The 23,315-nt window shown below is 38.9% G+C and overlaps 1 non-coding gene across 1 annotated transcript; it reads right to left on the bottom strand.

Moving 5' to 3' along the window:
• Nucleotides 1–1,291: 1,291 nt before the first annotated feature.
• Nucleotides 1,292–1,398, bottom strand: LOC132688717 (U6 spliceosomal RNA). Its single transcript, XR_009614686.1, has one exon. It is a non-coding gene; the product is annotated as a U6 spliceosomal RNA (small nuclear RNA).
• Nucleotides 1,399–23,315: the final 21,917 nt, after the last annotated feature.

The following is a 23,315-nucleotide window of genomic DNA, read 5'->3' as shown; positions in this document are numbered from 1 at the left end:
GGCAGAGAGAGAGGGAGACACAGAATCGGAAGCAGGCTCCAGGCTCTGAGCCATCAGCCCAGAGCCCAACGCGGGGCTCGAACTCACAGACTGTGAGATCGTGACCTGAGCCGAAGTCGGACGCTTAACTGACTGAGCCACCCAGGCGCCCCAAGAAATGAATTGCTTTAAGTGATGGTATTTTACAGTGGAATTTTCTCCTAGGATGTGAACAAATAGGTATCAAACACCAAAGTAAGCATAACAATTTATAATGGAGAATTCACAGGAAGGAGTGTTTGAAAAGAGGTTAGATGGTTATGACAGTTCTCAGATCCTCATCCACAACAAGCAGATTTAAACGAACTGAGGATTTAAATAAAAAAGACGTTGTAAAGAGGATTTTGGAAAAGGTTGCTGGTGGACACTGAGCTCTCCTACCCATCTCAAGGGAAGGGGTAGATTGTACCTGTCCTTCACCTTGTGCCCATGAAAGGGGCTTCACCAGGACCACTCAGAGTTAACACACACACACACACACACTGGTCTGTTGTCTGATTCCTGGCTGAGCAATGGATAGTGTAAGACATAGCCTTAATTAGCTATATACAAGAGACATAGAAGTGACTGTACTGAGTCTGCACTCCCAACACAGATCAGGGGAAGAATGCATGACTGTTTCTCATGGACCAGTGATGGGTAAGATAAAGCAGGGGAAGAGTCAGAGGGTTGCCTGGAGGTGCAAATAATCATCAGCAGTGATGAACTGAAGGTATCACCCAATTTTCAGAGGGTAAAAATAGAATAGGTGACCAGACCAACTAGAACAGAGATCAAGGGAACTGCAGGTGGCAACTCACAGATTCCCTGAGAGCACCATGGGAGAAATAGTCAGTTCAGACATCTGCCACGTCTGGAGAAAAGCCATTGTTCCAGTAAAAACTTTCCTTAACTCTTTTCCTCTCTTTATGCCTCATGTTTCAACCCAAAGAAGTCAGAAACTTTAGTTAACAGATTGTGTTGAAGGATAAAACAGTGGTGGGGAAAGAGACCAGAGGCCAGCCTTCTTCCCTTGTGCCAGGCTTTTATAGAGATGTGGGGGAAAGAAGGGGTTGGGGAGATAGCAGTAGCTTTAATTTTTTTAAGATATGTGTTTCCTTTATTTTTTAATATAATTTATTGTCAAATTGGCTAACATACAGTGTGTACAGTATGCTTTTGGTTTTAGGAGTAGATTCCCATGGTTTATCGCTTATATACAACACCCAGTGCTCATCCCAACAAGTGCCCTCCTCAATGCCCATCACCCATTGGAAATATGGAATGCTTCATGAATTTGCGTGTTATCCTTGCACAGGGGCCATGCTGACCTTCTCTGTATCGTTCCAATTCTGGTATGTGTGCTGCTGAAGTGAGCATGAGCAGAAGCCTTAATTTTACAGACGTTTGCAATTTTGAACACACAAAATGGACATTTCCATTCTGAAGTTGAAACAATATTTTATCACTGAAAAATTATTAAGAATGTCTGAGATGTGCCTGAATTTTCTATAGGGGTGGGAGAAGACAAACCCTCACTAAATAAATGGGTAAAAACAATGAAAGGTGACATAAAATGGCTTTGTAATTTCATTCCAAGATTCATGCTTGTTCAACGTGATGATAACATTTTACCTGGAGCTTGGTGAGCATTTGTACTGTGGCAGCTACTGAAAGTCTCTGTGCCAGGGTAAACTATTTAAATAATTTACATGTTAAATCATTTCTATTATATTTTATAGACATTCAAGATTACTCTTGAATTTCCTCCTAGATATCAATGCTCAGGTTCTTCAATTCTTGCCTCTGTCTTCTGAACCTCTGTGGTCAGTCTTAATAAGTGAGAAATTGCACATGTGGTGAGCCTAACTCAGATAAGCTGGAATAGATTTTCATACTCTCCAGTTCTGGCCTCCTGGATAGAATCAATACTATTGATCATAGTGGCTGCGTTGGCCAGACAGCCACTACCCTGAGAAAAGCATCTCATCAGTCTGCTGGTGAAAATTCACCGGAAGACATGGAAACATTTTTCAGAGAGTGAGAATGATGTATTCTGTGCAGGCCAGGTTAGCAAATTCATAGAATTAAGGGGAGTATGCTCTTCATAGTTTTCTCTGTTTTGAGCATTGACACTGATATTAGGGATATTCTTTTTTTTAATTAAAAATTATTTTTTAATTTTTTAATGTTTATTCTTGACAGAGAGAGAGAGTGTGTGTGTGTGTGAGTAGGGGAGGACCAGAGAGAGAGGGAGGCACAGAATGTGAAGCAGGCTCCAGGCTCTGAGCTTTCAGCACAGAGCCTGATGTGGAGCTCAAACTCACTAACCGGGAGATCATGACCTGAGCCAAAGTCAGACACTTAATCGACTTAGCCACCTGGGTGCCCCAATATTAGGGGTATTCTGAATTCAGTATAAAATTCAGTATAAAATTATTGCTGATTTTCAAAAGAAATGAAGATTATTTTTAGAGTATTTTTAGTTGTAGCAGTCAGAGTTTAATCTGAAATACAGGCAGTCTGAGTATTCTGGTAAGGGATTTGTTATAGGAATTATATCTTTATATATTAGAGAGAGGAACTAGAGAACTAAGGATTGGAAAGGGGAGTTAAATGCTCAGAGAGAGGTCATAAACCATCCTAGGAGCAAGGGAGTGAGTTAGAGCTTAAAGGGAAATCCAGAGGTTCCGTGTGCCTCAGAAGATGTGCCCTTGGGGCACCTGGGTGGCTCAGTCAGTTGAGCATCCGACTTCAGCTCAGGTCATGACCTCACAGTTCATGAGTTTGAGCCCCGCATCAGGCTCTGTGCTGACAGCTCAGAGCCTGGAGCCTACTTCGGATTCTGTGTCTCCCTCTCTCTCTGCCCCTCCTCTGCTTGTGCTCTCTCTCTCAAAAATAAATAAATATTTTAAAAAAAGAAGATGTGCCCTTGTCTGTGGAAGGTCACAGAAACTGTGACCCTCAGCTCTGTGACTTTGCAACAAAGCATCTGGTGGTGGGCCTGGGGTGCTGTTAGTTAGCAAGATCAGCAGGTGGGAATGAGAGCTGGGTGCTAAGCGGGTAAGAGCTTGGACCGGTTGGGATCTCCTGGGAGCTCTGTACCTATCTGCAACATCTCTAACCTCTTAGAATGATGGTTGCTGCTTCTACCTCCAAAATCTCACACTACTTGATTTTTGACAAACTCTAACCCAGAATTACATAGAAAAGGAGAGTCTGGAAAACAGTTCTCAGCATAACCAGGTTGACAATAGATCAACCCACCAGTCAACCCCTTGCCCAGCTGGCATACATATACACCTCCTTTACCTATATTAAACTTCCCAATAAGGACAATAGCAAAGTGAGGCTTCTGCCTAACATGATCTAATCATCCCCTTGTAAAATCGTAGACACACTAACATTCCCTCCAAGGGAAAATACATAAACTCTCACTTTAACTGTTTTGGGGGTGATATTTATTCCCCTTCTGGTGAAGTCACACTCCCCCTTGACAATCCTGTTACTTAAATGCTGAGTTATAAGGTTGACTTATGGAATGGGAAAAAGAGAACTGACAAAGGAGGAAAAAACAAAAAGAATCAATTAACACCTTTATACAGATATATTCACATCAAAATAAGAAGTATTCATTTATAGCTACTATGGTTTGTTTTTCTTCAGTTGTTTATAAGACTACAGCTGGTGGTTACAGCTTCTTTCTTCTAATACCTGTTTGATACTCCTTTTACCCTCAGCAAGCACTTCAGCTGGTCCTGGTGTTTGAGAAGTGAATAAAGTATGCCAAAACTGGCCGCTGGGGCTAAAACAAACTCTGGTCTCTAGCTTAGAGACCCCTACTCCATGTTCTTCTTCCTTTGTTTGCTGCACGCACAAAAACCCCCACAGATATGGAAGCTGACAACTATAAATTACCCTCCCCACTTGCATTTGGCACTCAGATCTTTGGTGAAACGGTCTTCTCTGAGCCCACACATATTAAATAAATTTCCAATCCACCAAGATCTCCGAGCGCCTCTTGGTTTTTCTGCCAGGGTTCCAGCCTGGTTCTGTAACACTGGTTCCTTTCTATCAAGGTGACCAAAACCTTCATTTCTGTATGGGGTTGTTTTAGTTTTCCACTAACTTTGACCACAGGCCATGGAACAACTAAGAGGTGCCCCAGAGGATCTCCTGCATTCCAGACATGCTCCTCTCTGCTCCTGTTGTATTGGAAGCAATTTATCTTTGTCAGAGAATAAATAGGATAAATCACCCAGATGTATAGTAACCGTATCTTTACCCATTGTTTCATTTGCTCAGGTAGATCTAAGTGACCACATGGCAGTTTCAACTTTATTTTAATGGCATAATGACTATGTTCCCAGTGGAAACCTTTTTCTCTTGGGAATGAAGACTTGTAAATAAGCCTTTTTTCTCTTGGGAACAAAGATTTGTAAATAAGCAGAGCACAACATTATGAGGTTGGGGAAATTTTTGGCTAGGTGATCACCAGGAGAAATGTGTGTGACCACTCTGGAATCTACCTCTTGAATCCCTGATCTGTGAATGAACGATGGCATTGTATATTGGTTGCAAATAAAGGGTACTTACCATGTCTTTGAGGTGATCAACCCAACCTTTGTAAGGTGTTGCCATCCAGCTAGTGCCCTGAGTCTGCAAAAGTGCATTCTACAATTTGGCTACTTCAGGGTGTTAGGGAACATGATGATACCAGTAGACTGTGAGTGTGAGGCTGTTGCTGCACTGGTCAGATTTCTGTTAGAAGCAATGTTATGTGATATCAGCGATATAGTGGATCAGTGTAAGAAAAGGAGAAGCAATCATGGACCCTGCAAACTACATCATGATACAGCAATTAGGAGTTGATATAACCGTATAACCATGGGGTAGGACAACGAATGGGACTAGCCTTGCCAGATAAAAGTAAATTGGTTTTGGTGGTATTATACAAAGCATTCATCAGGACAATGGCTGGATACCAGGTGCCATGGATGTGTTGACTTACTCCATCAGCTGCAACTGCAGTTCTCACTAAATTAAGTTTACAATAATCCTCTGACGTTTTTAGAAGATTCCTCTGTCTTCTGTATAGGCTAGATAGGAAGGTGGACTAGGCATGTGGTAGGAATCACCACTCTTTATTTTCTGAGGCCTTGAGGGTGACAGTAAAATTTGCAATCTCTCCAAGAATTCAGTATGGCTTTGGCTTATTATTTTGGTAAGTAGAGTCAATTCTAGTGGCTTCCAGGTGACCTCTCCTACAAGAATTGCCCTCGTGTTATGCGTCTGGAAACCAGTGTGGGGACTCTGCAGTTTCTGAGTATGGGTACTAACTTTAAATTCTGGACCAGAGGAGGTAGGCACAGATTGGGTTTGGGGGCCCCCTGTCCCCACTATGAGATAGACCTGGGCCAAAACTTCATAAGCACAGGGCCTCCTTAAGCCTGTAATCTGACTGGTAGATCACAGTGACATTTTAGGTCACCAGAAATTAGTGTCAGTTCAGAGATATTGCCCAATAAGTCATCTTGGTAAATGGTCACTGGGCACACTGGAGAAAACCAGGAGAAGGATTTGAGGTATAAATCTTTAGCAGTGCATAAATTCCTTTCTTAAGGGGACCTGGATTCCTCTTTACTCAAGTGACTAGGTCTGTAAACTGGCTCAAGTCTGAGAATTAGTTGGGGGCTGTATTTTGACCATTCAAGACATATCTCATTTTGATCTAGAACTTTTTTTTTTTCATTTACACGAGTCAAAACTCTAATTTTTTCTGCCCTTCTATTTTAGTCCCTAGGACAGTATGATAAATTTGTCAACATCAATGATCTTTGTGGCTTCAACCATTCTGATTGCTGCTTTGGCTCTAACCATTCAATGTAAATTGGAACAATCATGCAATTTGTTTTATGAGCAAGTGGCTCCTTTTCATGGGTTGTATTTTGCACCTGGTCTTCTAGGTCCTGGCAGGAATTGGGCCTGAAAGCAATGACAGGTGGTGGGAGAAGGTCTTGAGGAGGACCAGCAGTGCCCTATAAGTAACTACCTCAGGAGAATTCAATTCAGGAGGTTCTTCAGACAAGGGAGCAGTCTGCTTCTATTGGAAAAGGAAGCTCAGCAGAATTTTCAGGGTATGATGTGCTCAGCTTCATTAGAATCTGCCCATTAAATCCCTCCATCCTTATTTTCAAGATCCTGCCTCTAAATTTAACATAAAAAGCTATGCAGTTGTGGATTCAATCTGCATTGTATTTAAGTCACCCACAGGATTCGACTTTTTGTCTGATTTTCAGAAATCTTGTGCCTGTGGTTACAGGAGACAAGGTTTTCTTTTAAGGCAGTTATAAAAACTTTCTAATTTTGGGGGGCACCTGGGTGGCTTAGTTGGCTAAGCATCTGCCTTTGGCTCAGGTCATGGTTGCACGGTTCATGAGTTCGAGTCCCACGTCAGGCTCTGTGCTAACAGCTCAGAGCCTGGAGTCTGCTTAGGATTCTGTGTCTCCCTCTCTTTCTGGACCTCCCATGTTTGTGCTCTCTCTCTTTCTCTCTCTCAAAAATAAATACAAATTAAAATTTTTAAAAAAGAAGTCTATGAATGTGTTTGCTCTTCATGGCTACTGTCTTTGAATTTTCAGCAAGGCATCTGAGAGGGTGGGCCTTGGATTTCTTTTGGTGAACAGATATATTATCTGTTAGTATGTAACAAATTATCACAAACTTACAGGTTTAAAACAACACACATTTATTATCTCACAGTTTTCGTGGGTCAGGGTTCAGGACACACGTTAGCCTGGTCGTCTTCTTAGGGTCTCACAAGTCTGCCGCCAAGGTGTCCGAGAGGGCTGGGGTCTCATCTGAAGCTTAGGATCTCTTCCAAGTTCATGTGATTGTTGGCAGAAATCTTTTCTTTGCTGCTGTAGACCTCAGGGAAGCTTTGTTGTCAAGGCTGGTAGGAATGAGCCTCTCTGACACTTAACCTTCTTTTAAAAATTCTGATGATTAGGTCAAGCCCACCCCAGATAAGCTTGCTTTTGCTTAACTCAAAGTCAAATGATAGGAACTTAGCTGTGGGAATGATACCCTATTATTTTCAGTTTCCCCCACACTCAAGGGCAGGGTATTACACAAGGAGGGCATACCAGGGAGCAAAAACCTTGGGGCTTCCTTAAACCTCTGCCTACCACAGCTGGGGTGGCAGCTGAGAAAATATCTGGGAAGACTGGAACCTGCCAGTACCTCTGTATCTGTCTCTCATTACCTTTAGCCAATGGCCAACTACAAAGGGTAATAATCATGCCACTTATCCCTCACCCAAATCATGCAACTTCCTCTGACCCAGAACCTTACAGGAAAGTAAGTTTTGGAAAATGCATTTCCCAGTGCAACCAAGGTGATAAAAAAAAAAAAAAAAAAAAAAAAAACAATCTAGCACCACTGGGGTGGAGAAAATGGATTAACTTGCACTGAGCAGGGCACACCTACTTCCCAGAGAATCCAGCATGTATAACAAAATATCATCACTGTTTTCATATGAAGAGGTCTTCTTCCTGTCCTGCTGATAGAGCCAATCTACCTGAGTTGCCTTTTAGTGACACGAAACCAGCCATTTTCTATTTGTTCCAAGTACAAAGAATGGTGTTTCCTACTCTTATGACACAGCTAAATCAGAATGGATATCTTTCTACAATGGAATTTTAAAGGAGCCGCATTTTTCTATTTCATGCAATTTAAATGAACATTTGATGCTAAGAGAAGATGAGATTATTCGCAATATTGAATATCGGCTTTTGTCTCCATAGTGACTTTCTCCAAGGAACTCAGGTGACTGTATCTCTTATGCTTATTATCATGTATAAGAAAGTGCACGTTACAGCTACATTATCGTTTTATAGTTGGAGAAACAGGATTTTGATTAAATGAAACAACCTATAAAATCAGAACAAATTAGAAAATGCCAACAGATCCAAGGACTTTCAAAGAAATTAATCTAATTTGGAAAAAATAAATTAGCACTTGATTGGAGAGAAATATAAGAAATTGGACATAAGGCAAAAAGCATAGACCAGGACTCAGGAGGTTTTACCATAAATTTCTTGTGGGACCTTCATTAAGTTGCTTCAGATTTCTGTGCCTTATCTCTCTGCTCATCTGAGATTTTTGCATCCCCAGAGCTGAAGACAGTGCCTGATATGTTGTATGTGCCTCAAGCCTGTTGAATCATTCAATCAATCACCCAATCAATAGCTCAAAAATTCATGGAAACATTAGAATTAATTTTTGCCCAGCTTTGATACTCTGATTCTGTTACCTCGTATGTCTGATTTAATGGTTAGACTTTCATTGATCTTGGTGTTTTTTTTTTTTTCCAGTACTTGAACAAAAGGCAGAGCTTCTCAGCTGGATCTATCAGATCAGTGCTACTTTACATCCTAGAATTCCTTACATTTTGATAGATTGTGTATACTGTGGAAATCCCTAGATACCATATCAGTTCTATAATTATTGGGCAAAATGACAAGGTACAGAAGCTCCCACTAGTTGCCTTTCTATTCCTACTCTTAGATAGCTATAAAAAGTTATAAAACCATGCCACCTCAGCTCTTCATAGATTGCTCTCTACTGAGTCCTCATGGCTGCTTGATAATCATGTTGTCCTCTTAAGATTCTACTCAACTCCCCTAGAATATATCTTCTGCAGATTCTACTCCAATGTCTATGCTCATCTACCACTCACTTTTTTTTTTTTTTAATTTTAATTCCAGTGTAGTTAACTGCAGTGTTGTGTTAGTTTAAGGTATACAACATAGTGATTCAACAATTCCATATATTACCCGGTGTTCATCAAGGTAAGTGTACTCTTAATCCCCTTCACCTACTTCACAAATTTCCTCACCCACCTCCCTTCTAATAACCATATGTTTGTCCTCTGTAATTAAGAGTCTGTTTTGGGAGGTTTGTCTCTTTTTTCCCGCCTTTGTTGGTTTGTTTTGTTTCTTAAATTTCACATGAGTGAAGTCATATGCTATTTGTCTTCCTCTGACTGAATTATTTTGTATAGTGTTATACTCTCTAGATCCACCCATGTTGTTGAAAATGGCAAGATTTCATTCTTTTTTATGGCAAAATAATATTCCATTGTGTCTGTGTGTGTTTCTATCTATCTATTTATCTACCTATATCTGTATATCACTATCTATCTCTCACATCTTTATCCATTCATCTATCAATGGACACTTGGGTTGCATCCATAATTCGACTGTTGTAAATAATGCTTCTATAAACATAGGGGTTCATATATCCTTTTAAATTAGTGTTTTCATATTCTATAGGTAAATACCCTGTAGTGTGATTACTGGATCATATGGTAGTTCTATTTTTAATTTTTTGAGGAACTTCCATACTATGGTTTCAGGTTTCACATTTAGGTCCTTAATCCATTTTTGGTTTGTTTTTGTGTATGATGTAAGAAAGTGGTCCAGTTACAGTCCTTTGCATGTAGCTGTCCAGTTTTTCTCAGCACCATTTGTTGAAGAGACTGTCTTTTCCCCATTGAGTATTCTTGCCTCCTCTGTTGAACATTAATTGACCATATAATTGTGGTTTATTTCTGGGATTTCTATTCTATTCCATTGATCTATGTGTCTGTTTTTGTACCAGTACCATACTGTTTTGATTACTACAACTTTGTAGTATAATGCAAAGTCTGGAATTGTGATACCTCCAGCTTTGTTTTTCTTTATCAAGATTGCTTTGGCTATTTGGGGTATTTTGTGGTTACATACAAATTTTAGAATTATTTATTCTAGTTCTGTGAAAAATGCTGTTGGTATTTTGATAGGGATTGTATTAAACCTGCAGATTATTTTGGGTAGTATAGATAATTAACAATATTTGTTCTTCCAATCCATGAACATGGAATGTCTTCATTTGTGTTGTCTTCAGTTTCTTTCATCAGTGTTTTATAGTTTTCAGAGTATAGGTCTTTCACCTCTTTGGTTAAGTTTATTCCTAGGTAGTTTATTATTTTTGGTGCAATTTAAATGGGATTGTTTTCTTAATTTCTCTTTCTGATGCTTCATTATTGAAATACAACTGATTTCTCTACATTGATTTTGTGTCCTGTGATCTTACTAAATTCACTTATCAGTTCTAGTAGTTTTTTGGTAGTCTTTAGGGTTTTCTACATATAGTATGTTATCTGCAAATAGTAAATCTTTTACTACTTCCTTATCAATTTGGATGCCTTTTATTCCTTATTCTTGTGTGATTGCTGTGGCCAGGACTTCCAGTACTGTGTTGAATAAAAGTGGTGAGAGTGGGCATCATTGATTTTTCTCTGACTTAAAGGAAAAGCTCTCAGATTTTCACCATTGAGCACGTTAGATGTGGGTTTTTCATATAAGGCCTTTATTATGTTGAGGCATGTTCCCTCTAAACCTACTTTGTTGAGGGTTTTTATCATGAATGGATGTTGATTTTTTCACATGTGTTCTTTGCATCTATTGAGATGATCATTAGATTTTTATCTTTTCTCTTACTGATGTGCTGTATCACACTGATTGATTTGCAAATATTGAACCGTCCTTACATCCCAGGAATAAATCCCACTTGATCATGGAGAATGATTTTTTTAATGTATTGTTGGATTTTTTTTTTTTTTGCTAATATTTTGTTGAGGATTTTTGCATCTATGTTCATCAGAGATGTTGGCCTGTAGTTCTCTTTTTCTGTGGTGTTATCTGTTTTGGGTATTAGGGTAATGCTGGCCTCATATGATGAATTTGGCAGTTTTTCTTCATCTTCTGTATTTTGGAATAGTTTCAGAAAAATAGGTACTAATTATTCTTTAAATGTTTGGTAGAATTTATCTGTGAAGCAGTTCCTGGAGTTTTGTTTTTGGGGAGTTTTAAGATTGCTGATTCAATTTCCTTGCTGGTAATTGGTCTGTTCAAATATTCTATCATCCTGATTCAGTTTTGGGAGGTTCTATATTTCTAGGAACTTGTCCATTTCTTCTAGTTTGTCCAACTTGTTGGCATATACTTTTTTCATAATATTCTCTTAAAATATTTATAAAATGTATTTATTTATTTTGAGAGGGAGAGAGAGAGGAGGGGAGGGGCAGAGAGAAAAGGAGAGAGAGAGAATACCAAGCAGGCTCCACACTGTCAGCACAGAGCCTCAGGGCTCAAATCCATAAAGTGTGAGATCATGACTTGAGCCAAAACCAAGTTGACGCTTGAGCAATTGAGCCACCCAGGTGCCACTCTCTTAAAATCTTTTAATTCTGTGGTGACAGTTGTTGTTATTTCTCTTCTTTCATTTCTGATTGTGTTTATTTGAGTCCTCTCTTTTGATGAGTTTTGATGAGTCTGGCTTAAAGGTTTATCAATTTTATTGGTCTTTTTAAAGAACTGGCTCCTGGTTTCATTGATCTATTTATTTCTGCTCTACTCTTTATTATTTCCTTCAGTCTACTGGTGTTGGGTCTTGTTTATTCTTTTTCTATCTCTTTTATGGGTAAGGTTAGGTTGCTAGAGATTCTTCTTGTTTCTTGAGGTACACCTGTATTACTATAAACTTCCCTCTTAGAACCACATTTGTCGTTGATTTGGGACCATTGTGGTTTCATTTTCATTTGTCTGCATGCTTTTTTAAAATTTCCTCTGATTTATTGGTTGATGTATTCATTGTTTAGAAGCATGTTTTCTAACCTCCATGTATTTGTGCTCTTTCCAGATTTTTTTTCTAGTGGTTGATTTCTAGTTTTTGATTTAAAATCAAAAAAGATGCATGGTATGACTTTGGTCTTTTTGAATTTGTTGAGACATGTTTTGTAGCATAAGATGTGATCTATTCTAGAGAATGTTCCACGTACATTTGAAAAGAACGTGTATTCTTCTGTTTTAAGATGGAATATTCTCAAAAATCAGTTAAATCCATTTGGTACAATGTGTCACCAAAGCCACTGTTTCATTGTTGATTTTTTATTTGGATGAACTGTCCATTGATGTAAATGGAGTGCTAATGTCCCCTACTATTATTGTATTACTATTGATTCCTCTTTTGTTTATTATTAACTCCTTTATGTATTTGGGTGCTTTTGTGTTGGGTGCATAAATATTTATCATTGTTATATCTTCTTGTTGGATTGTTCCATTTATGATTATATAGTATCTTTCTTTGTCTCATTATAGTGTTTGTTTTGAAGTCTATTTTGTCTGATATATGTGTTGATATCCCAGCTTTCTTTTCCCCTCCATTTGCATGATAAATGCTTTTCTTTTTTTGAGAGAGAGAGAGAGAGAATGAGAGTGTGTGCTCATGCACGTGATTAGGGGATAGAGGGACAGAGAGATTCTTAAGCAGTCTCTATAACCAGCCTGGAGCCTGATGTGGGCTCTATCTCATGACTGTGAGATCATGACCTAAGCTGAAATCAAGAGTTGGATGCTTAACTGACTGAGCCATTTAGGTGCCCCTCAATCCCTTTACTTTAAATCTATAGGTGTCATTAGGACTGAAATGAATTTCTTGTAGGCAGCATATAGATGAGTCTTGTTTTTTGTCCATTACATCACCCTATGTCTTTTGATTAGAGCATTTAGTCCATTTACATTCAAAGTAATTATTGATAAGTATGTACTTATTGCTATTTTGTTACTTGTTTTATGATTGTTTTTGTAGTTTTTCTTTGTTCCTTTATTCTCTTGCTCCTTTCTCTCATGATAAGTTGGCTTTTTAAATGATATACTTGGATTCTTTTCTCTTTATTTTTTTTGCATGTCTATTACTGGTTTTTGATTTGAGGTTACCATTAGGTTTGTATATAACATCTTCTGCATATAGCAGTCTGTATATAAGCTGATATTCGCTTAAGTTTGAATCCATTCTTTATTCCTCTTCCCCCTGCATGCTTTAGGTAAATAATGTCCTCTTATTTTGTGACTCCCTTGACTGATTTTTACAGATACATTTTTACTGCTTTTGTGCTTCCTACTTTCCTTACTTTTGCTTATGGTCTTTCCTTCAAAGAGTTCCCTTTAACAATTATTATAGGGCTGGTTTAGTGGTTATGAATGCCTTTAACTTATGTTTGTCTGGTAAACTACCTCTCCTTGTATTCTGAATGATAGCCTTGTTGTATAGAGTATTTGTGGTTGCAGATTTTTTTTCCCCTTAGGCACTGTGAATGTATCATGCAACTCCCTTCTGGTTTTCAAAGTTTCTGCTGAAAATATCAGTTGACAGCCTTATGGGGTTTCCCTTGTATGTAACTATTTTCTCTTGCTGCTTTTAAAATTATCTCGTCATCACTACTTTTTGCCATTTTAATTACTACATGTCTTGGTGTGGTTCTCCTTGGGTTGATTTTGTTGGGGGATCTCAGGGCCTCCTGGATCCGGGTTTCTGTTTCCTTCCCCAGATTTGGGAAGCTTTCAGATATTATTTCTTGAAATATATTTTACATCCCCCTTTCTTTTCTTTTGGAATCCCTATAAGGTGAATGTTATTAGCTTGGATGGTGTCACTGAGTTCCATAAGTCTATTCTCATTTTGCATATTTTTTTTTTTCTCTCACTTGCTCAGCTTGATTGCTTTCCATTACTCTGTCCTCCAGGTCACTGATTTGTTTTTCTGCTTCTTCTGGTCTCCTATTTATTCCATCTAGTATAAATTTCATTTATTGTGTTCTTCATCTCTGGTTGGTTCTTTATCTCTTTGTTAGTGGTCTCACTGATGTCTTCTACTCTTTTCTCAACTCTGGTATCTTTATGATTACTTTAAAATTTTTTAAATGTTTATTTATTTTTGAGAAAGAAAGAGAGCACATGTGGGGGAGGGCCAGAGAGAGAGGGAGACACAGAATCCAAAGCAGGCTCCAGGGTCTGAGCTGTCAGCAGAGAGCCTGATGCAGGGCTTGAACTCATGAACCATGAGACCATGACCTGAATCGAAGTCAGATGCTTAACTGACTGAGCCACCCAGGCACCCCTATGATAATTACTTTAAATTATTCATCAGGCATATTGCTTATCTCTGTTTTGCTTGGGTCTCTTGCTGTGGTTTGGTCCCATTCTTTTACTTGGTATATATTCCTCTGTCTCATTTTGTGTAACTGTTTCTCTGTTAGGAAAGTCAGTTATATGTCCTGCTTCTGATAGTGTCCTTATGAAGAAGAGATCCTGTAGTGTCCTGCACTGTAGTGTCCCCTGTTTACTGGACCTGGTACTTCAGAAGTGTCTCCTATGTGTGCTGCGTGTATCCTAACATTGTGGCTGAAACTTTTCCTTTAGTTCCATCATCTGCAGTAGCTCTCTTTTCCTTCTATGGGCAGTGTCTGGTCCCTGTACTGTTAGTGGGTCAGTGTGCGGCTGCCTCAGGCTTGAGTTGAGTCAGATCAGGTGTCTGGCAAAGTGCAGCAGCACCAAACTGCAGTGTGCTTTCCCTGTGTTGTCCCCTAAGCAGCTTTCATTGGTGGGCTGACATGTAGTCAGACCAGTTGTCTGCTCCAAGCCCACTGGTAGGACTAAAAGTCTGGTGTGTGTGGTTTTCTCTCTCCCCAGGGCAGGAACCTTTTTGGAGTGGTGCTGGCCCATGTTGGGGCTGCTTGCATACTGCCAGGCTTGTGGTACTGCTTTGGATGGGCTCCAGACAAAAGTGTAGTTGAGGGGTGGTCCCCCAATGTGTGTGGAGGCAGGACATGCAGTGTTTTCCAGGTTTGTGCACAGCCAGTTCTCTAGAGGATGGGACCTGCAACACAGGGACTGAGGCAGGCCTGGCTGTAGGGGGTGGAGTGGTGGGACAGTGGTGTTAGCAAGTTAGGCAACAAGAGTCAGTGTTATGCTGGTTCCTGAGGTGTCTATGTGTTTATGCTGGGGTGGGGTGGGGGGGAAGGGGGAAATGGCTCCTGCCAGCTCCTTTGTTTCTGGAGGAGTCTTCCCATAATCTGTGTCCCTCCAGGACACCTCTGACATGAATAAACAACTGTTTCTCCCATATGCCCCAGGCATTTTTCAAACTGTTGCTTCTATAATGTTTCTCTGTGGGCTGTTGTGCATTCTCTTCAAGGGCAGGGACTCAGTTTTCTCTTGCCCACCCAACTCTCCCTGAGTGGAGCCACTAATTTTTTACATTCTGAGTTTTAAGTCCTGCTGGTTTTAAGAACGAAATGTTATGGTGGTTTGTCTTCCCTGTCTGGGGTCCCCAGTGTGAGGGTCTGTTTCTCTCCCCTTTGCATCCTCGGGTCCCTCCCTCCTGTGGATAATCTTGCTGGTCCATTTAGCTCCCCACCACGTTTCTATTCTTCCTACCCTCTTTGATGTGGGCTCTTCTCTACATTTAATTGTGGACTTTGTTCTGCCAGTCTTTGGGTTACTTTCTGGGGTATTTACACTGAAGTGAGTGTTACCTAGTTGTATCAGTAGGGCAAGGTAAACTTAGGGTCCTCCTACTCCACCATCTTCCCAGCAACACTCATCACTCACATGTTACTAAAAGGATCTTCCCTTTTCTCCTTACACTTCTTCCCTTATTGTTTTCCTCATCATCCTGCTTAAATTGACTCTAAAATCGTGCTAAAATGTTTTTTCTCAATTTACTTTTTGCTCATCTTACTTTCTCAGCTTCAAATAACACATCAATGCAAATGATGCCAAGATCTGAGTACTAGATACAAATTTATTTCCTAATTTGAATCCTACTTTTCTAGATATGTACAGATATTTTACCTGAATTTTCTTCCGTGTCTTTAAAATCAACAGGTTTTAAACGGAAATGATCAGTTTTTCTCTGGTTCTCCCACTAATGCAAATGGAATCATTGTTCTTTCTATCACTTGGGTTTGAAAACTTGGTGTCATTCTGGACCCTTTTCCATGTCCCTTTATTTCAAAATGTTGTCAAGTTCTGTTACTTCTGGCTTAATCCAGGCTCGTTGTGCTGTAAGGCATTCTGGGACCACTTTATCGTGGAATATGGAAGAGAGAAGGAAGGTGGGACTAAATGGAGTCACTGTTGGAGAATCTGACCCAGCTTTACAGAGTTGGCTTCATTGGAAGGAGTCTAAGGGACCATCTCTATGGTCCTTTATTAGGTGTTACTATAGGGTGTGATAAACTCAGGCTTATTGAGATCACTCTTGATGCTCAGAATGTCTAACTAGAAGATAGCAAAACTCTGAGGGCATAAACAATTCTTGAAGTCAATTACAAAACTGAGGGCACAGTCCTAGAACTCTATTGTTAGGGTACTGGTCCAGCTACACAGTGACCAGGGCTCTGCTAATGCATGTTTATCCTATTAACCTTCCTAAAACAGAGCTTCCATCATGTCAACTGCCTGGTAAAAAATCTTCAGAGGCTTCACATTTTCAACAAAATGGTATCCAAACCTTTCTGTCAAGCTTTTAAAGTTCTCCATCATTTTAGTACCAACATCCCTTTTCTGGCTAACTGTTCACATTCTGCCAATTGAACCTTGGATTACTTCCCAGCACCTACTACAGAAAATAAATAAAAATAATCAAGTATACCAAATGGTGATCGTTTCAAGGAAAAATGAAGGAAATTTAGGTGATGGAGAGTGAGGTGGGTTGGAGTATGTACCCTATTTTGGAGAGTGTTTAGGGAAAGCTACTTGAATAAGGTAACATTTAATAAGAGCATGTAGATGCTCTGAGGTGGAAACATGCTTGCTGTGCTCTAGGAGCACATAGGAGGCCACAAGAACTAGAGTGTAGTGAGGGAGATAAAGGTATACTACCTCATGTAGGGCCTTTTAAATATGGTGACCCTAAGCCTTCTAACACTCCTAATCTATGATTGTCTTCCAAGAGAAATGATGCCCTTTTAGTGCTTGATCATGTCCTGGTTTGGGTAGTTCTTACATTTGTCTAGTGTTCTTTGGTAAATATAGAGATATCATTACCTACTTACAGGGAAAGTTACAAGATTGTATGAAGGGACTCATTACTTCTTTCAACAAATACTTATAGAGAAATTACTATATGTTTACTATTGGTAGATACAAAGGTGATTAAGAAAGAGAATTGGTTACAGGCCTCAAGGAATTTGTAATATATGTGACAACCAAAAATATTTTAGTAAGTGTGATGTATTAAAGGTGATTGCATGTAAAAGGTATAAAAATAATACAGGGTGGTTGACTCTTCTGGAGGTTTGGGCATATTCTGTTAAAGGCTTCATGCAGGCGATTACATGTCTATGGAACTTTATGGGATAAATGCGAGTTTGACAGTCAAAGGATGGGAGGAGATCCAGGCAGAGCACATCACAAATACAGAGTCAAATGATCAGAAATAGTCTGTTTTATTAAAGGACAAATGGGTGAGTGATATTTTAAGAAACTCGGATGGAGGAAAGCTGAGTTCTAAGAAATGAAGCAGGAGAAAGAGGTAGGGGCCAGAATTTAAAGGTTTGTTTTTGTCACTCCAAGGAATTTGGACTTTATTATCTAGTCGATAGAGAGCTGCAGGAGGGTGTCCTGGTCATTAGAAGAGTGATAAGATCCGATTTATATTTTTAGAATTACTCCAAGGCCATCTTAAATGGATTTCATGGGTGAAGACAGTGAAATGAGTTAGAAAGTCACTGTAATAATTCAGAAGAGAAATATATATGAAAGACACATCTGAGTGTACAATGCCTGATATATAGTAGGTGCATAATAAGTGATGGCTTCTTTTCTCATTTGACAATTCTCTGGGTTAGTGATGGAAGATGTGATGATCACCATTTTACAACTTGGGGAATTGAGTTGCTGGTTCAAGTGACTTTCCCTAGGGGATTTAGATTATAAACGGCAGGCCAGAGCTACCACTTTTGTGTTTTTCTTTCAGATTCAGCACTCTATCAATACCTAAGAGCTTTGAGGAGACAAATGAAAATAGCAAGTTTTTAGATAAATAGAATATACATTTTGTGTATATGGCCTTCAAGTGTCCAAGTATGAATCAGATCCTTCCTTAACCAAGTCCCATCTCTACAGTACATCTATTCCACAAATACTTATGGAGAGTTTATTATAAGCAGTAACTGTGGACACAGTGAAGAAAGAAATAAAGATCTTGCTCTAAGTGAACTTAAATTCTTCTGGGTCAGTGAGATAGTCAACAGGAAAGTGAAAAAATGGATCTTATGTTTATAAGCAATGGTTAAATAAAGGTGGCAGATTGATTAGGGGACAGAAAATAACGGGAGTTCTCTATTAGAATAAGTGATCAGGAAAGACTTCTCTGAGGAAATGACATTTGGGTTTATACAAAAAAACAAGATTTGTGAATTCTATAGGAAAAGATCATTTCAAGGAGGAAGAAGGACCATCAAAGATAAAGACCCCCAAACAAACTATATTGTATAGTTTAATTAGAGATCAGAGGGCCAATGTGGATGGCAGTGAAATAATATGATTGAAAAAGAAGATGGAAAGGGGTGCAGGAAAAGGGTGCAGCTTAGTTTTTTTCTTTTTTCTTTTTCCTGAGAGGCAGTAAATAGTGATAACATTTACTGAAAAGGTATGGATGAAACTTTGGGGTAAAATCAGAACATGATAAGGTTGAAAAACCTTCTGAAAACCCAAGTAGAGATCCTGGGCCACTTGATATCAGTAGAGAGCTCAGGAACAGAGGACAATTACAGAAATAGAAATAGAAATAAAGGAGGCATCAATACACAAAAGTTTTCTATAGCTACAGAATTAGAGAAGATCATCTAGGGAGGGAGTCTATGTAGAAAAAATAGGGTAAGAGACTAGATTTTACAACATTTATATTCAGGGAAGAGGAGGAGTTCCTGGCAATGAAAACTGAGAAGCCGCTGATGAGGAAGAAGAAACACCAGAATAAAGTGTTTTCCCAGCAGGCCAGTGACAAAAGCATTTTAAGAAAGAGGAAATAATCAAATATGTCAGATGCTCCCAAGATGCAAATGAAAGGATGACTGAGCATTGACCAATGGGCTTGGGGAAATAGAAGATATCAGTGACCTTGACAAATGGGGGGATGGCAGAGTGATGGGGATGGAGGCCAAATAGAAGTGGGTTAAAAGAAAAAGGAAAGTCCACAAGTGGACACTGATAACTCATACCCTGTTGGGGAGTTTGGGAAATTGGATAGTAGTTAGAGGAAGTAAGAGGGCGCTTAGGGGGATTTTAAAATGAGAGATATTACAGACTGTGTGATAATGAGAATGGCCCAGTAGGGAGGGGAAATTACACTTGCAGGGAGTATGGGCAGGGTAAATCTTTTCAGATGAATTTATGTTGGCACAGCTAGGTCGACTTGTAAGCAGCCATGCTGAGAAGAAAACCGGAATTAGCTAATATTCATTGTATACATATATGTGGAGGCATTCCATGAAGCTTTTTCCCATATAACACATACAACTCTATGGTGTAGGTACTATCAGTTCTTCTAATTTACAGGTGAGGAAAATGTGTCTTAGTGTTCCAATGACTTGTCCCAAGGTCACACCATTAGTGATGGAATCTCATTTCAGACCTGGGTCCACCGGCCTGTGCACTTAATTCCTGTACTGTAATGTAAGAGAAAAAAAGCCAGGGCTTCTGTCCAGATCCATGAGGAATAGCTCTAGATAATCAAGGACAATGATATATTTCTTCTCAGTGCTGCCTGGAATGTTTATCAAAATTACCAGGTGTTTCAGTAATAGATTGACATCTCAATCTATTATCTACTATCTATTATCTATGAATGGTTACTCATTCCAGAGTTGCAGGATGTGGGTTATTCCTGTAATCTGTGCCCAGAAATTCAGCCTACAAGTCACTATTTCACAGAAATTGTCCTGAGGATAGTTTCCTTGAGTATGTACCATGCAATATGCTTTTTACCATTTTGCCTGTAGTTCCTCAACTGAATTACTACAACAACAACTCCACAACTTTCTATTGATCTACATTGAATGACACTGTGCTAGTTGTTGGGCATATATAGATGAACAAGATAAAGTTTCTGTCCCCAAATGTTCAAAGTAAGAGATGGATTCAAGGTGAATGGTGCCATATCTAGGTTATTTCTGTCAATAGAATTGAATTGGGTTCTGTTGGGTCTTCACATCATTTATGCCCTGAACAAAACTATACCAAAAGCCTTGCATTTGGGGAACATAGAGAAGGGAGGTAGACAGTGAGAGAAAACATTTTTTTTTTTCAAAGAGAAGGATGATTGAATGCTTAATTGATTTCCTACCACAGTCAAAAAAGAATTTGAGTAGGTTTGCAAAGATACAGAACACAGAGTTCATATGATTAAGGGCAGAAATTAGGGAAAAGAAAAATAAGATGACTTCAGAATAGGGGCTGAATACCTCTCAAAAGTTGTGAAGATTTGGCCAAAGGTAGGGAAACAATTCATATACAAATACAGAGCAGATGCTCTGTAATTGGATAGAAATGGAATAATTACGTTAATCTGTCTTTTTTAAATCTTAAAAGGCTTTTAATTCTTTGTGTAAATTTAAATTTAAAATATATTCATATTACTTGGCCCTTGCTTCAATTTCTCCTTTCAGGACAAAACTATCCTCTGGTGTCACCTTCACTCAGCATAGATTTTTCTCATGAGGATCATATCAGCATGAGGTCTTCCTCTTCTGCCATTCACATGTGCCCACCTGGCTATTGGGCAGATGTTCTCCTGTAGGGTACACAAATCTTCCAACATTAAGTTTTAATTGCATCCCCATAATTGTTGTTTAAATGTTGGCATTCATTTTATGAGCTGATTTTGCTATGCTAATCAGTGCTCCATTCAATCCAGAACAAACAAATAAACAATAACAACAACAAGAAAAACAGAACTCCTATATATATAGCTGGTGACTCAAATAGCACCACAAATCACGACCGTGACTAATGGCTTGATGTCTATCACAGGACGAACACAGACACCTCCCTCACACAGCTTTCATCCCCATAAACAAAATCTAGTCTGATTTGTTTTAGAATAAATTTGATTTGAGAAGTCACTGAGGCTCTATCAATAAGCAAGAAACAAAATACAGTTTCCTTCCAATGGAATGGAGGTTACACTTTGAGGAGATTGCTTTTCTTCTTCTTAAGGGAATTGGGAGAAGCAAGCTGGAAACTCCTTCCCCAATGGCAAACATAGGGGCCAGTTGTTCAGAACCTCTTATATATAATATAATATATATATATTATTATATTATATTATATTATAATATTATATATATTATATATATTATATTTTATATATATATTTTATATATATAAATATATATTATATATTATATATATTATATTTTATATAATATATATAATTATATATATTATAATTATATATAATATAATATAATATAATAAGAACCTCTTATTGCCCAAACCCTTTGGGCAATAAGAGAAAAGTTTCAACTTGTCAAGAATGGGATCAATCAAATGGGTTTGGGATTTGGAGTCCAAGGACTTGGCTTTGGTGTGAATTTGGCAAGGACATGGATATAACCAAAACCATTATGTGACTCTGGGCAGCCTCATGTCTCTTATCAAGATTTTGTTCTCTGATGCTTTCTGTAGCAGAAAGTGATAATAAATAATTGAAACTCTATAGGTCGTTGTAAGAATTAAATGAGTAAATATATGGGCACCTGGTGGCTCAGTCAGTTGAGTGCCTGACTCTTGATTTTGGCTCAGGTCAGGTCATGATCCCAGGGCCATGGGATGGAGCCCTGTGTCCAACTCCACACTAAGCGTGGGGCCTGCTTACGATTCTCTCTCTCCCTCTCCCCCACCGGTGCACTCTCTCTCTTAAAAAGAAATTTAAAAAGCCATCCTTTAAAAAAAAATCAATGCAAAAATATACTTGAGTGTTTTATAGATGATTGAGTTACAAAACATTGTGTCTTAAAATGTGTTTTTATACATAGTTGATACATAACATAGCTTTTGCCAAGCCTCCTAGACTTTTTTGAAAGTCCTATTCCAATTTTAGACATAGAAAGAAGTGGGGATTTGAATTCTGTGGTTTAGAATAAATAGATATTTCCACTGCTGTGACTCCAGATTTAATATTCAAGAAATTATATATTTGATATGGCCTTAAAGTTAGAGAAATTTTATCATTGTTAAACACCAATCCCCAAAATAGGTTTCAAGCCATTTTCTTGTCTGGTTGACAGGGACCCAATTTTTCACGAGGGCTTTCAGTTTCAGGTCCTCTGATTAAAGTCCTGTTCCTGCAACACCCAAGTACATCACTGGAATTTAGCACCCAAGTTCATTATTGGAATTTAGCATCAATCCGATAATGACTCAGAGAACTATCAGATACATTCCTGATTGCCTTGGGGTGGATTACAATTTGTCATCTTGATAGAAGGCAGGAATAAGGGATAGAACTTTATTTACAAATGTTGTGCATATTGTCAAGATTGCTGCCCTGATTTTAAAACAGCTGTTAAGTTCTGGTCTTCAGCTGCCAAAGAGTGGCAATTCTTCCTTAGTGTGGTGGGCTTGTACAGAGTAATTTCCCCACCTTGATTTCCAATTCCATATGGTCTGCTTCCTGAGGGTGTTTCAACAGTTGTTGACATCTGTCCTCCTCAGTATATGGTTTTGTCCCTTTCAGGGCAATTAAGGCAAGCTCAGCCATGGCATATGCTTAGTCCTCCACAGTGAAATCTCAGTAATATAAACTCTGGGGGAGGAAGAGGAGAATCAAGAAGACCAGCTAGGGGGTGATTGCAGTTTCGCAAAAATCTCAAATTTTAGTGTATGGAAGAATTATAAAGAAACCTGTTAAAATGCAGATTTTAATGGAATGAGGTTCAAGATTCTTCATTTCTGTGAGCTCCCAAGCAGTAGGGACACTATTGGTTCATGGAACATCTTTGAACAGGAAGGGTCTATGGTGGGTCCATACCTAATTGCTTCTTCTATTCTCTCTCCTGTGACTTGACACTTCAGTGCAGTGGTTCTCTGCCTGGGCTGCATGTAAGTTCCAACTAGAGAGTATTTAAATACTGATGTCTGACTCCACATCCAAGAAATTCTGATTTAACTATTCTGGTGGAAGGACCAGAAATATTTTCAATTTTTTTCAATGTTTTCTTATTTATTTTAGAGAGAGAGAGTGAGTGAGCATGAGCAGGGGAGGGGCAGAGAGAAAGGGAGACACAGAATCTGAAGCAGGCTCCAGACTCTGAGCTGTCAGCATAGAGCCCAACCCAGTGCTCAAACTCACAAACTGTGAGATCATGACCTGAGCTGAAGTTGGATGCTTAACTGGCCGAGCCC

Source organism: Panthera onca, chromosome E1 (assembly GCF_046562875.1).
Source record: "Panthera onca isolate mPanOnc1 chromosome E1, mPanOnc1 haplotype 2, whole genome shotgun sequence".
Lineage (NCBI taxonomy): Eukaryota > Metazoa > Chordata > Mammalia > Carnivora > Felidae > Panthera > Panthera onca.
The sequence above is the reverse complement of the archived record's forward strand: the minus strand, read 5'-3'. Positions and strand labels throughout refer to the sequence as shown.